A 14107-nucleotide genomic window follows, 5' to 3' on the forward strand; every position below is an offset into this window, starting at 1 on the left:
ACCAGGTTGAGTAGGCATGACCTGCTCTTGGTGAAACCAAACTGGGTTGGGTCCAGTGTCTGGTGGTTTACTATATCACTATTGATCATTTTCATGATAATTCTTTCCATGGCTTTACATGTAAGACTAGTGAGACTTATGGGTCTGTAGTTTCCAGGGTCTGCAGATGGTTCACCTTTGTACAGAGAGATGATGGTTGCCTTTCTCCATTGATGAGGCATGAAGCTTGTTTGGAGGCTATAGTTAAATAGCAATTCCAGAGATCCTGATAGGTTATGTTTCATGCTATTTAGAAGGCAGCCTGTGATATGGTTTAGGCCCATTGACACAGGGTTCTTGGCCTTAGAGAGAGAGAGGCGTGATGACCTGTAAGGGGAGTTATATTTGAAGGTATTTACTGAGGGGAGGCTGAGGGATAGAGAGGGGTAAAGTTAGAGATGATTTTTTTCTGCCACTACATTAGCTACATCTTCTGGCTCAGTATATGTGGCTCCATTAACAACGAGGTCTGCACAAAATTGTTTATTACCCTTAAAGATGCAGACATAGCTAAAGTATGCATTTAGTTGTCCTTGGCCATCGAGGCAAAAATTTACCTCAAATTTGGCTTTTGTACACTTTATTCATCATCTCAGCTGCCTGTTTAGTGTAATGGGAGCACTTTTATCCTGCTGGGTACTACAACACTGAATTTTTGCCATGATTTTCTTCCTTTTTTATAGAGCCTATTGATGTTATGATCCCACCAAAGTGGTTTGCTTTTTTTAGTTAGTTCTGTACTTACTCTTGGTGAGAACAGCTCCTCCAAACAACTATTAACATGCTTGTATAAGATTTTTGTGAACAGTTCCATGTAGACAACATTATTCACAGGGTTTAGGGGGCTTGACATGCTGCCAGGTTACAAGGTTATCACTTAATGGTTGAAAGTTAGCCTTAGAGTAGTTCCTGAACATTCTGGGGTTAGCTGGGTTTCTGGCTTTTAGTTTTACTTCAAAGGTGACCATTTTGTGGTCTTGCATTACCAGAGAAGACATTAAACTAAGGGGTGTGCAGCACTTTCCCATAATTAGTGAGTTCCAGATCCAGTATGTTTGTGCCCTTGGTTGGTGCATTGACAATCTGGTTTAGGGAGTTTGTGCTTAAAAAAATCAGGAATCTCTGTGCCTGCACATTTGATGTCATATATGATCCCCAGTTAATAGTAGGTTAACTAAAGTTGCCCATGAACATGGCATTGGGTTGGATAGTGAGTGTTTCCAGTAAACTTAAATATATGTTATGAGTATCCTGGGGTCATAGAGGTGGACCTATAGCTTGTAAGGAAGTGGTATAAGATTTTGTCTTTGGAGACTTGAAGCTTAAGTACATCATCCTGTTTGACCAGCCTTGAAGTATATTTAATTTTTATGTAAATTGAGACACCTCCACCTTTGGTCGCTGTTTGAGTAGTAGCTGGTATAAATGTATGGAAGGCATTATAGCCTTGGGCTTCCAGGGTGTTCTTTGTGGCTATAAACCATGTCTCAGTAACTGCACAGATGTTAGCATTCTCTACGGTGTGGAGAGTAGAGTTAGCAATCTTCTTTTTATATCTTCTGTAATTCTCCGGAAGAGATCCTTGGCACTGCTTCAGAAAAAAGGGCCTTTCTATTATTATTAATTGTATATTTGCATTGAGCTGTGAGTGGGACAGTGTTTGACATAGTCAGTGCACAGATTACTGCACTTAAACTTTGTCCAAGCTGCTTTATGAGAATTGAATTCTTGAATTCTGGACTGATCCATGGTACACGTTTATGACCAGCTCTTATCTTGCATGCATAGTGTTAATCACAAAGGAGAAGGCATATGTTAAGGAGGGGGTAACACAAGACCAGTCTGTGGAGGCCATATTGTAGCATTACTGTGATTTGCTTTCCTTCTGCAACATTTGGTAGAAAGCTAGCTTTGTAATCAGGCACTTTGGCATTAAAGACTTTTTAGATAGTGCAGTGTGACTTCTATAGTGAGTACATTTCACAGGACATGAAATAAATCTGGCAGGGTCATTAGTGCAAATTCAGTCAAGAATAGAGTGATGTCTGAAAATGTGTTCAGTCACTAACTGTCAAACAAAAAAAAACGTTAGATAGATGTTGTTTGGGACACAAAGCTTGCCTTGTGCTCCCAATGCACCTTTAAGTCCCAAACATGTTGGGGATTCTGCATTGCAATTTGCTAAGTAAGAACTTAAGGGCTTTATTTCCTCCAGACAGAGAGGGTGTGAAGAGTTTATACATTAAGGCAGTTCTTACTTTAACGATATATGTGGCACCAGGCAGTCAGAATGGTTCGTAGTCATTGTTTGGGGAAGTTGTAAGCTGAAAGATGTTAGTGTTATTTTTGTTGACCATATGCATAATTATTCCAGATCTACTTTCAGGCCTATTACTTTGATAAACCTTTTAGGTTTTCAAAATGATTTAAAGAATCTCTACTCATATAATTAGATTATATCTTAGTTATGCACACAGGGACAGGCTTCCAACTCAGCAGATTTGTCATAATTGCTGCATAGATTTGATTGTGATATTGAGGCATTTCTTGTTGACAGTATCGCAGTAAATAAAATAGCAGATTAAATGTTTCTGTATTATATATGTCACTGACATTGTAAATATACCTTCACTGTACTGTGAAAGACGTTATTGCATGAAGAGAGAATTCCTAATAAACTTTGTGCAGAAATGTAAATTGGTAGCACATATATAAAACTCTAGACATACATTGATGGATCCCTAGCAGTTGATCGAGTTTCCAGAAACTCAAAATTCATACCAGTGAGATGATATGATTGAATTTCCAAAAACGTGACTCTTTTGAATGGAAATTGCAGTACAGTGAGGATCGGGAAATTTACCATTTTCCTCAATGTAGTGCGATCTCGCAGTTGGTATATATAATTTGCAGGTAGTGTGGGGGAAGCAGCCCTCCGCATGGGAGGTGCAGGGTGGCTTACCCCCCCCCTTCAAAAATGTAAAACAAGGCAGATTTTTGTGTTTTTTTTGGTTTATTTTGATGTTTGAGTTTTCAGAAATTCGATCATATTGTATTGTCGATATGAATTTCGAATTTCTAAAAACTCAATCATCTGACATAGATCTGCACTGATAATCACACCATCAGAGGACATATGTTGGTGATGTGAAAACATAACTCACTATAACAAATCATAACACTCAGTAGGCATCACTTCTCTCTTTATGAGTTTAGACAATACATTGAGACCTTTAATTGCCACCTTTTCGACTGAATCAAAAAACTGAACCTTACATGTCAAAAAATATGAAGGCCTTCTACTACCTAAGTCTATATGAACTCCAAAGCTATACAACATGCGAATAAAAATAAATAAATAAATAAACAAAAACTTCTAAGCTGCATGTTACATTGAGCTCAGTAAATTTAAATACCTCCATATCTGAATACAACAGAAATACAAAAACATTTTTTTTCAGGGGGGAAGCTATCGCCCCCAACTTCCTATATACCTGGTAAACAGGATATCTTACATACGCAATTTTCATTGACCTCACCAAACTGTTTGACCTTGTAGATTATGTCCATTTCATCAAAACCCTTCCTTTATGGCCTAAACACAGCCACTTTAAAGTATTTCTTTGAATACCTGTATGGTAGACTCTTAAATTTAAAATTTCCATCCCACTGTATCTATATATCCATATTTATCTATCTATCTATATATATATATATATATATATATATATATATATATATATATATATATATATATACACACACACACACACACACACACACACACACACACACACACACACATACATATATCGGTCCTATCAGTTGATCTAGTTTATACATACATGGATGATGGGTCCCTATCAGCTGAATGAGTATTTAGAAACTCGAAATTCATATGGTTGAGAAAAAAACTGAAACTTTTAAATGGAGATCGCAGTACAATGCAGATTGGGAAATTTACCCTTTTCCTCACTATAGTGTAATCTTGGAGTTGGTATATATAATTTGCAGGGGGTGTGGGGGCACAGGTTTGCCCCTTGCAAATCTTTAAAAAAAGTAAATTTTTGTGCTTTTTTGTGTTTTTTTTTTTGATGTTCGAATTTTCAGACACTGGATTATATAGTCTCAACCGTATGAATTTCAAGTTTCTGAAAACTTGATCATCTGGCATAGGACCCCCCCCTCCCCTCACACACACACACACACACACACACACACACACACACATATATATATATATATATATATATATATATATATATATATATATATGTGCATATATACATACATACATATACATTCACACATTTAAACAAATACATCCAACTAAGTAATATTTAGGTAAAATGATCAACATAAAAGCAAATTTGACTAATTTGTTCCATAGCAGACTGAAGCGGATCTATCTCTATGTATAATATATATATATATATATATGTATATATATATATATATATATATATATATATATATATATATATATATATATATATATATATATATATATATATATATATATATATATATATATATATATATATATACATATATATATATATATATTCATATATATACCTAAAATTAACCGCACTCAAAAAAATTGAACGAAGAGAAGAAATTTTAACTAAGAACTGAACTTCGTGACAATAAAAGCATTCAAAAAAATAGTAAATCACACCAACAACTCTTGTAGAATTTTAGCGCTTTCGTCTTATTTATTATCAAGACTTCTTCAGAAAGACATGTTTCATAAGTGCACTTGAGGTTATGTAAATACCCGAACAATGTTGTACCTGGCAGTACATTTCATAAAGAACTTATTGCTATTTTTAATAGATGTGGGCTGGATGTTTTAAAAGCTATGATTGATGAAAATAACCGAGTAAAAAGTGACCTAATGAAAGAAATTGATATTTTAAACGACAACATTAAAACCGACCTTATGTGTTTGGAATTGAGGAAGAGAGAGAAATATTTTAAGATTAAAAATGGTATTAATGGTCAGTGTAGTGACTTGATTCTGAGAAAAATAAAGTAATTGGAAAGGGACTTGACAGAATACAAAAATAACACCAGTTATCCTATACCAAAGTATAGACCTAGGTCTTGGATAAGTGAACAACCCCAGTCTTAGTGAAGAAGAAACACATAAACAACATCTAAGAAATGATGAAAGATTAGATGACCCAGATGAATTTAATGAATACCCCCCACTGAGTAGGTCAGAGAGACTGAGGAACAGGAATGACTACCAACAAAACGGGTATTACACAAATTTTCGGGATGGAGCAAGAAGGGGGAGAGGGAGGTACTAAATGTTGCTAGTACCACCAGCCCCACACTGGAAAAAGAAAATATTATTGAGGATGTTAGTAACCTTTATAGATTTACCAAGGGTGACTTTAGTATCTACAATTTCAGTAAAATCAAACTAAAGGATGAACACTTTAGCCTGTTATCCAAGGGTATTAAATTTATACCCATGAGAAGAGGTGAGTTTACTAAGACCTTATTAGACATAAAAGCATTTCTTAGAAAGGTTAACTTGCAAGTTCTTTTAAACCAGGAAATGGAAACACAATCAAAATCTAATAATCTAACAAAGAGGAGTATTTTCAATCCTCCATTACACCCCCAAATTAAGAAATTTGAAAACATGATATAAAATGAGATTAGATCTAAGTTTGACAAGGTTAGATACACCAGTAATTTGAATATGTAAGTAAATAATACTTTAACAGAGTTAAGAAAGGATGTCAACCTCAGAATCATGAAACCAGACAAAGAGGGTGGAATGGTCTTGATGGACACACTTCTCTACGAAGGGAAGATGAATGAAATATTAAGGGACCCCACTAGATACACTGGTTGTTCTAGGAATGAAATAAATATAGCTTACAGAAGGATTGACATAGTCTTAGAAGACCTTTTTTTCTGAGGGACTTATAGACAACAAAACACTGAGGTACTTAAAAGTAGAAAAAACAAAAATTCCAACGATCTTTGGGATTCCAAAAACACACAAAGATGGAAGGGATCCAACCCTAAGACCTATAGTATCTGCTGAAGGCTCAAAAAACCCTACCACTGGCCAAATATGTAGCTTTAAAGCTAAAGAATATTTGGTTGAAACGTGACAATATTCTGAGGGACTCATGAGACTTCTTGAGAAGTGTGAGACAAGATATGTACGCAGATAATATTTCATTCCTTACTATTGACATTATTGATTTATTCTCCTGTATCCCTCACGAAGAAGGTAAAATAATGTTGGAAGAAATAATTTTTGAAGACGGTAGTTTAAGCCGAGATGAATGTATGATCATTGTACAACTAATGGACCTGGTTTTAAAGTACAACTTCTTATACTTTAAAGGTGAATTTTTTCACCAAATTAAAGGTGTAGACATGGGCGCAATGTGTGCACCTACATATGCCAATTTAATTTTAGCAAAATGGGAGGAAAAATGGGTACTAAACTCAGGATATAACCAAAAATGGTTGTTGTATAAAAGGTTCTTGGATGATATTTGTATTTTTTGGAACACATCAAATAAGGAAATTCAAGAATTTATAAACTACTTAAACAATAGTACGGATTTCCTTAGGTTCACCCACAATGTAGATGATGCCAGGTTAAAATACTTGGACATCGAGATTTATAAAGAAAACAAGAAGTTTCATTCAAACGTTTATAGGAAAAATACCTATTCAAATTCCTATTTGCACTATGACAGTGCCCACCCCATTCATCAGAAAAAAAGTCTTGTGAGAGGGCAATATATTAGGTCATCGAGAATGACATAAAAAATGGAAGACGTTGTGGTGGAAATGAATACTTTAAACCATATGTTTAAACAAAGGTGCTACCCACATTCCTTGATGGAAGACATAGAAAAGGAAGTTTTGGAGGGTAGAGCTGATAGATTTCAACCAATTTTAGGAAAAAGTGAAGTGGTTAATGAACAGACTAAGAAGTTAGAGGACAATTTCAGTAGTGCTTTAGTGATTGAATTTAATGGAAGCTCCAACCTTATAAGAAACACAATGGTTAAGGAATGGAAAATATTTTCCACTATTACAGATATACAGCATATAAAAAATAAAAATGTTAAAATAGTTTACAAAAATGGGTGCAACCTTAAGAATTTGTTAGAATGAAATGAAGCAGGGAACCATAGAAACATGAACCAAAGAAGAAAAGTAACTTTTAAATGTGGACACTGTGCTCAGTGTCCATATATTATAAACAGGGAAACAGTGTTCCTTGAAAGTAGACAATTGGTTCTCCAGGGGAAAGAATACAGTAACTGTGAGGCAAAGGAATAGTATATTTAGCAAACTGTGGAATCTGTCAAGCTTTCTATGTTGGGAAGACAGACTGAAAGTTGAAAAGAAGAATTTATGAGCACATGTACAAGATACAAAACAAAAAAGAAACTAATGCGCTCTATAAACATAAGTTGCAATGTGAACAGGCATATTATGAATTTTTTGTACTGGAAAAAGTGAAATATGATGTCAGGGGTGGTTTATGGGAGGAAAGAATTGAGTACCGTGAGCTTTGGTGGCAAGTTACGTTGCAAGCCAACAAGCACTCGGGACTCAATGAAAGTATTTCCATTGCTCCCCTCCTCAAATTAAGAGCTGCAAAATTATAGATCCCAAGCAGGAATCTAATGTTCTTCCTTTACTTAATTATTAAGTTATTAACTAATTTCCATGTCAGGACTGTTATCTCAGTTGTATTTCAACAATATATTTTTCAGCATAAGATGATGAACTACACTGATGTCAAGAAACTGAAATAATTTTTAAAGTGTTTTTAGAATGTTTTTAAAGTATTTGTATTTTGCATTTTGCTATTTTGCACGTTATTCATTTATTTTTTTAACATGAAGATTTTAAACATATTTGTATTAAGATGGATAGCTGCTTATTACTGTACTGCTCTGAATTTTGTAAGCATGATTACACCAGTTACTTCATATAAGTTCTGGGGTCAGAGAAATTCCTAGGAAACATACATTCTTTATAATAGAAAATTGTAGTTCAACTTTGTTCCACAAGATGGCACTGTATTAAAAGTTGTTTTAGAAAAGGTTTTAAAAGGTTTTAAGAGATTTTAAAGTTTAAATTAAAGTAATAAAAGTGACTGTATCAAAGAGTTTGCAAATTTTTAGACAACTGGTATGATATTTGATTGTTATCATTAGTACAATTAGGTCAATAGTACTTTTTATGCAAGAAATAAGGCATTTAGAATGTGCCTTTAAAAGTTTTCATGGCATACTTTTCAATTATACCTCATTTACTATGCAGCATGAGATTGGTGGTTTTAAATGTTAATTGATGTATATATATGCACTGATGCAGTTACCAGCCCACATCTGAGGAAGTTTTTGAAACGAAAACGTACTTGCATTTGGAGCGTTAGTGTGATTTCAGTGTTTTTTCCTGTGAAGCGAATGCTTGGATTAAACTATTTTAACAGCTGAAAAGCTTTGTTCCTTGGCGTTTTTATCCTGTGGGTTTCTGTGGACTATACTGTTAAATCAACAACTACAAGGCTTGACTAAGTTGCCTTGTCTGTAAGCTTCACTGTGTTTTCTTCCAGGGTCTTGGCATATGTTTTTTTAGTTACTTTTTGACCTGTTGGCAGTTTTTGGTGATTTGTGTATTATTTATGTTACTGACATTGTAAATATACCTTCACTGTACTGTGAAAGACGTTATTGCATGAAGAGAGAATTCCTAATAAACTTTGTGCAGAAATGTAAATTGGTAGCACATATATAAAACTCTAGACATACACTGATGGATCCCTATCAGTTGATCGAGTTTCCAGAAACTCAAAATTCATATCAGTGAGATGATATGATTGAATTTCCAAAAACTTGACTCTTTAGAATGGAAATTGCAGTACAGTGAGGATCGGGAAATTTACTATTTTCCTCAATGTAGTGCAATCTCGCAGTTGGTATATATAATTTGCAGGTAGTGTGGGGGAAGCAGCCCTCCGCATGGGAGGTGCAGGGTGGCTTACCCCCCACCCTTCAAAAATGTAAAACAAGACAGATGTTTGTGTTTTTTTTTTTTTTGGGTTTATTTTGATGTTTGAGTTTTCAGAAATTTGATCATATTGTATTGTCGATATGACTTTCGAATTTCTGAAAACTCAATCATCTGACATAGATCTGCACTGACAATCACTCCATCAGAAGACATATGTTGGTGATGTGAAAACATAACTCACTATAACAAATCATAGCACTCAGTAGGCATCACTCCTTTCCTTATGAGTTTAGACAATACATTGAGACCTTTAATTGCCACCTTTTTGACTGAATCAAAAAAACTGAACCTTACATGTCAAAAAAATATGAAGGCCTTCTCCTACCTAAGTCTATATGAACTCCAAAGCAATACAACATGTGAATAAAAATAAATAAATAAATAAACTTCTAAGCTGCATGTTACATTGAGCTCAGTAAATTTAGATACCTGCCTACCTGAATATAACAGATATACAAAAACATTTTTTTCAGGGGGGGAAGCTGTCGCCCCCAAAGTCCTATATACCTGGTAAACAGGAAATCTTACATATGCAATTTTCATTGACCTCACCAAACTGTTTGACCTTGTAGGTTATGTCCATTTCATCAAAACCCTTCCTTTATGGCCTAAACACAGCCACTTTAAAGTATTTCTTTGAATACCTGTATGGTAGACTCTTAAATTTAAAATTGCCATCCCACTGTATCTATCCATATCTCTCTCTTTCTCTCTCTCTCTCTCTCTCTCTCTATATATATATATATATATATACATATACATACACACACACACACACACACACACACACACACACACACACACACACACACACACACACACATATATATATGGGTCCCCATCAGTTGATCCATTTATACATACATGGATTATGGGTCCCTATCAGTTGAATGAGTATTTAGAAACTCGAAATTCATATGGTTGAGAAAAAAATGTAAACTTTTAAATGGAGATTGCAGTACAATGCAGATTGGGAAATGTACCCTTTTCCTCACTATAGTGTAATCTTGGAGTTGGAATATATAATTTGCAGGGGGTGTGAGGGCACAGGTTTGCTCCCCTGCAAATCTTTAAAAAAAGTAAATTTTTGTGCTTTTTTGTGGGGTTTTTTTTGATGTTCGAATTTTCAGACACTGGATTATATAGTCTCAACCGTATGAATTTCAAGTTTCTGAAAACTCGATCATCTGGCATAGGACCCCCCCCCACACACACACATATATATATATATATATATATATATATATATATATATATATATGTATGCATATATACACACATACATATACATTCACACATTTAAACAAATACATCCAACTAAGTAATATTTAGGCAAAATGATCAACATAAAAGCAAATTTGACTAATTTGTTCCATAGCAGACTGGAGCGGATCTATCTCTATGTATATATATATATATATATATATATATATATATATATATATATATATATATATATATATATATATATATATATATATATATATATATATATATATGGGTCCCTTTCAAAATATCCAAAACCCATAACATCTAATTTCATAGCATTTTGACCAGAACATCTAAAACCGAAAACATCTAAAACCCATAACATCGAATTTCATAACATCTAACAGTACAAATCACATGCAAGACTCTGCCTCCAGTAGTATTTGGAGAAAACAGATTAAATATACACTTTTGTTTGTATCACATCTATTGTAAAATATTCCTAAGGTATGCATGGTGGCATACTAATGCTCAGAGAAGCAGTATTTATATATACATCTTGATGGATTTCTGCTAGTATATTGAGTTATGCTTTAGTTGAATGACATGGAAGCTGCTTTTAATGTTGAGCTTCTATTTCATCAACTGTTTTGTTTTTCTGAAGTTTTTGTGATACATTAAGGAGGTTATAAGTGGCAGATAGTATTGCATTTCTTGGGAGGTTTTATTGTGTTTGTGAGTTGTGGTTTTGTGTTTGTGGATGCTTTGGTGAGTTATTTTTTGCTAGTGCTGGTCTATGAGATCACACAATACCACAGAGAAGGGTCATTTACCTTTTCCCACACTGTTGTACAGCCACAGAGTTTGTATATAGAATTTTATTGGTGGTATGCAGTGGCAGCTGGTGGCTTCAAATCAAAGGGGGGCTGCTGGAGACAGCTGAATGGGTGGGCCAATGGGAAGGGGCGTGGCCAATCAGAAAGAGGGGAGCTATGTTAAAAACTGCAAAAACTGGGACTTTAATTAAATACGCTGCCCTGGGTGTCAAACCATCATTATGAGAGTCCAATCAAGACAAAATGAAGTGTAGAAGAAAAAATATTTCAATGCATTGGCTACATGACAGCTTACTTAATATCTAGAAGGAAACAAAAAGGTTGTGAGGAATGAAAAAATAAATTACTTTTTAAATACATTACTGGAATGCCAGTCAAAATCAAATATAAAAAAAACTAGCAGCACTCAACTCAAAACACTTCTCCTTGCACTGAAGTTCTAATTATACTTTATATTCAGCTATATAAAAGTACAAAGTAACATGCTGAAAGTACCCCCACAAAAGACCTGCTGCCTGACAGCTATCTACTTGTTTCATGGGGAAAACATGATCAAAGTAAAAAACTAACAGCAAACAAGCAACAAGCTCAAGATAAATTGCTTAAAGGATTACTGCAAAGGTTATGGACCACACATGATCGATTGGCATCCTGTTTAGTTTACTGGTAAAGCACGTAAAGATGACTGCACATCTCCAACAAATGTAATGAACTTATGAAAATACTGTAATCCTGTCCTTTACTACAAATACTGTTGTATGCATTCCAATACCCAGTGCTTATACGCTATCTAGTTATGTAAATATTCTCTGCATGGCAACAACAAAAAGGCTTCCAATGTTGGTAATTCTTTAACAGTATGCTTATTAAAGCTTACTTGCATCTTACAGTCTCAGACAAGCTTACCTGATGGTCATTAAAGCATTGCTACTTAAACACAGAGCAACAAGCATTGCAACAACATGCATTTTCTGAATAAGAAGCATAAATCAACAGTATAAAAATATGACAGAAAACCAGAACATTCTGCAAAATCAAGGACAGATGAAAAGCCACTGTAGTACCTGTGTCTACCTTGGATGGGGAGATACTCTGCACACTTAACACTGCATAACTGCTCCTTGCCTTGCTTGGACACATCTATAGTCACTAAGTGGGGGAGTGTGGTGCAAAAAGTATGTCACAATTTGAAATGTCTCTGGCTGATGGTGATGGCCCTGACACATTTGTCATACCTCTCAACATCAGAGCAAGAAATCTGGACAAAGAAATAAATAGAAGTGGGACAAAGGCCCAAAAATTAGGACAATTTTTAAATATTGCTCTTATATGTGCAGTCATCTTTACGTGCCTTTTAGAACCCACCACTGTACTAATCTAAAACAACTAGGTTGGCTAGAATTTCAGCAACAACTAAAAATTAATCAACTAAGCAGAACCCATCAACTTCTATATCAACCTAACAAAACACCTATACTATCTACTCTTATTTACCCCTACCACAACCTAAACTCCCTAAGATCAGCACACAAGCTTCTTGTAAATATTGACAAAGCAAACAACAAAGCTGGAGCCTCCCTCTTTTCTAACACTGTTGGAAAACACTGGAACCCCCTCCCCTATGTACTTTCTTCTATTCCCTCAAAATCTCTCTTTAAAAAGAAACTTAAACTCTACCTTAAATCACAATGGCTGTGCCCCTGTACTAATCCTGACTAACTTTAGCCCCTGACACCTGACTACATTCTACATCTTTTAGACCACTGTATCTACCTCATATTTACATCCACTGATTCTATGTCTCCTTCTCACTATCTACATATGGGGATTTATATGTGTGTGTGTGTGTGTGTGTGTGTGTGTGTGTGTATGTGTATGTATATGTATATATATATATATATATATATATATATATGTATATATATATATATATATATATATATATTATATATGTATATATATGTATATATGTATATGTATGTATATGTGTATGTATATATATATATATATATATATATATATATATATATATATATATATATATACATGTATAGTTATTTCTATATATATGTATTCTTTCCACTTCTTATACCACATGATATATTAACATATCTGCCAGGTTTCTTCATACTATCCTGTATCCTCTATTACTATACATTATGCTAGTATTCACCATAAATACCACTTTAAGCAATATTTTGTAATAATATTCTTATCTAAATGTTCTACTTTCTGAAATTTGTACTTTATAACTTTGTCACCAGTTAAAATGTTATCTTTATTTGCCTATGTTCATGTACTGCTGTAAAGTTTTTTCACATGTTTTTTTTAATGTATTCACATGTTTTTTTAATGTAATCTCATTTTGAATGTTGGAGCTTATCTCCCCGGGCCTCTACTGAAAATGGACATATATCCAGCTAGACTAGCCCGGTCAACAAATGTAAAATAAAATAAAATAAAAAATAAATAAAATAAATAAACTTAGAAAGATAATAGAATAGTAGGTCTTGCATTAGTACAGATTTTCTTAAGGGTATGAAATCTGAAGCTCAAAGGTCTGTCATTATTTTCTAGCTTCAATCGTTAATGATTTGACACTAATTTGCCAGAAAACCACTATTTTATGAAAAACGGACGAAAATGTGGTGCAAACATACAAAATAGCCTCAAAATACAGCTGGGAACCTGCCAAAGAAGGGACACTTTTAATATTAGTACTGTTAACTTAAGCAGCTAACAAAATAAGAGAATCTAACATGCAATTCTAAAATTAAAAGTAATCTATAACCCTGACCATTACAATTATTTATTTGCCATTTTGCAGAGGGATTATTAGGGGGAGAGCAACATTTTGAGCCAAAATCGGGGACAGTTGAGAGGTTTGGATATACCTAATTCTATAAAGTGATTTATTTGCACATACCTCTTAATGCAGGAAATTT

Source organism: Protopterus annectens, chromosome 10.part0, assembly GCF_019279795.1.
Source record: "Protopterus annectens isolate FY-2018-M chromosome 10.part0, PAN1.0, whole genome shotgun sequence".
Classification (NCBI taxonomy): Eukaryota; Metazoa; Chordata; order Ceratodontiformes; family Protopteridae; genus Protopterus; species Protopterus annectens.